This window comes from Salvelinus alpinus, chromosome 13, assembly GCF_045679555.1.
Source record: "Salvelinus alpinus chromosome 13, SLU_Salpinus.1, whole genome shotgun sequence".
In the NCBI taxonomy this organism is placed as follows: Eukaryota; Metazoa; Chordata; class Actinopteri; order Salmoniformes; family Salmonidae; genus Salvelinus; species Salvelinus alpinus.
The window spans coordinates 13612610-13615817 of NC_092098.1; positions in this window are offsets into that span (position 1 = coordinate 13612610).

The following is a 3208-nucleotide window of genomic DNA, read 5'->3' on the forward strand; positions in this document are numbered from 1 at the left end:
AGAGAGGGGTTGTGTGGGGATTCCCAGCTCCGACACCAGGGTAGCGTTCATAAAGCTCTCGTCAGCCCCAGAGTAAATGAACACCCGAAGAGATTTGGGCTGGTCACCCCACAACAGGATAGGATGGATTGGGGTACGAGAAATGGAAGATGGGAAACTCCCCATACGGCTCACCAGCGTACTCGTACCTACTTGATAAGCCTGGTCTTTAAGTGGGCAGGTAGATAAGACGTGTCCCATAGCTCCACAATACAGACAGGTCTGGGTGTTTAGTTTGCATAAGCACTCAGCAGGAGACAATCTAGCCCTGCCCAGTTGCATGGGCTCCGGAGGAGATGACTTGACAGCCCCCGGTGACTTCCGAGAGAACTCGGGTGACATCTGATCCACTCGGAAATGTGGACTTCGGGGATTTACGGGATTCCTCGGAGGCTAGGTGGAAATCGAGGATGAGCGTCGGCAACAGGGAACAGACTCCCTCTCCCTCCTGCCCATCGATCCGTATCGCCAAGGCTATGAGGAAGTTGAGGTCCAGGGGCAGCTCTCGGGCTGCAAGATCGTCTTTAATCACCTCCAATAATCCGTGAAGGGATGTGTCGAACAGGGCTTCCGGGTTCCAGGCACTCTCAGCCGCCAAAGTGCGAAAATCCACTGCGTAGTCTGCCACACTACGGGAATCCTGACGTAGTTGGAGCAGCTTACAGAGAATCTAACACTTTACGTACCCCTGCCCCGAACTCCTCCAGACTGAGGCAAACGGTGGATTGTTGCTCCCACACTGTCGTAGCCCAGCCAAGAGCCCACACCTGGAGGGGGGTGGAGACAAGCACAAAGACAGGTGAAACAGATCAGGGTGTGATACTTTGGTTCAGCCTCATCAGTATTATCCATATAGTTATTTTGACACATTGCTTACATTTGTTCCATTTAATTGGATACTTCATCCAACATACCATAAACAAAATTCCAGTGTTGTGTATGTTTATAACTGTGTAGTATGGTGGAAGGTAGCCCAGTGGTTAAGAGCGTTGGCCCAGTAACCGAAAGGTTGCTGGTTCAAATCCCTGAGCCCACTAGGTGAAAAATCTATCTGTGCCCTTGAGCAAGGCACTTAGCTCTAATTGCTCCTGTAAGTCGCTCTGGAGAAGAGCGTTTGCTAAATGACTAAAATGTAAATGTAGTGTCTACAATCTGTGAGCAATGCACTGATCCTCCTCCCCGCTCTCTCCAGCTGGCAGAGGTTGATGGGAATGGGAATATGCTACCCTCCCTTACCGGCTACCTGCACATGAAGTTTGAGGACAGCCAGGCAGTGCTGGACGACTACTCTCACGTAGTCCTGTATGAACGAGGACACCTGAACCCAGACCAGCACCAGTCTGACCCATACGACCGTGCCGCCACCTACACCCTGACCAACGTGGTCCCAGAGATCAGGGAGTTCAATATCGGGCCGTGGTGTGAGCACGAGGAGCGCATCCGCGTTCGCCTCAACAACGTTTTTGCCTCACCGCCTTCATCGTCACCGGGGTGACCACCATCGGTAACATGATCCGCCGGAACAACCTGGAGAACTTCCTAAAGACCCGGATGGACGTGGACCAGAATCTGCAGATCTTCTATGACAACTGCATCTCCCCCTCTCCCCTTCCTCTGTATCTCCACCGCACCATAAAAGAGCTCCTCAACAACCCTCACACACGCCTACTCTGTGTGCACAAGTGTTTACAACTATCTCCATAGATCTACTATTATGTGCTTATTATAATGATTAAGCATGTATTTTTAACATAACAATTATATAGTACTTGTGATGCTTTGGCAAAGCTTTCATTATCGAAGATCTGCTTTGCAAATTACTTCCCTTGTAGCGTAATTGTTCCTCCATTCTCTGTATTTGTAGCATTCTTTATTTATCTGCCCCCTTATAAAACAGCTCAGTGACATTCAGACACAATGGTTCAGTGTGTCAGCCATTCGTGGAGAGGTGTTATCGGCTCACATTTGGCAAAAGTGGTTGTAAAATGGATACCATTAAAGGTTGTGTTTTGAGCTGTAAAGAGCATCTTCTTTGACTAAAATAAATTTGTTATTTGACTTCCAGGTGCCATGGTTTACTGTTTCAACCAGTCACACACAATGTTACAGTATGAAACATAATAATTTAGGGTCACAGTTATGAAAACTGTGTAATTACAATTATTGACACATCCATAGACGGGGTGGTTGTTTAGAAACAAAACCAACGCGTGCTCAACTATGGGGCAAAACAGATGGAGCTGGCTTAGACTGTTGACAACATGAAAACTATGTCTCCAAATTTTGGGGGAAAACATAAATACATTTGCACAATGAGCACTTGTTGTCTCTCAAATACATTGTTACAGTTGTTGGCTAGCTAGCTAATTTTAGCCATATTAGCATAGACATGACATGAGTCAAAACACCTCAAAACAAGACATGGTATCAATAACAAGATACAACAAGCTGAAACGAGCCACCTACGATTCCCCACATAGCAGCTTCTTGCCATTGTTGTGCTAGCTATCTGACCGTTCAGAATTATAACATCATATGGCCTTCTGCCTCATCGATGTACGCATCTACAGTGCGTTCGGAAAGTATTCAGACCCCTTCACTTTTTCTACATTTTGTTACTTTACAGCCTTATTCTAAAATTGATTAAATTGTTTATTTCCCTCATCAATCTACACACACAATAACCAATAATGATAATGCAAAAACAAGTGTTTAGAAATTCTTGCAAATGCATTAGAAATTCTTGCAAATGCATTGACTGAAATGTAAAACTGAAATATCACATTTACCAAAGTATTCAGACCCTTTACTCAGTACTTTGTTGAGGCGTCTTTGGCAGCGATTACAGCCTTTAGTCTTCTTGGGTATGAAGCTAGAAGTTTGGCACACCTGTATCTGGGGAGTTTCTCCCATTCTTCTCTGCAGATCCTCATAAGCTCTGTCAGGTTGGATGGGGATTGTTACTGCACAGCTATTTTCAGGTCTCTCCAGATATGTTTGATTGGGTTCAAGTCATTCAGAGACTTGTCCTGAAGCCACTCCTGAGTTGTCTTGGCTGTATTCTTAGGGTCGTTGTCCTGTTGGTAGGTAAACCTTTGCCCCAGTCACTCCAGAAGTGATGCTTGGAATTCAGGCCAAAGAGTTCGATCTTGGTTTCATCAGACCAGAG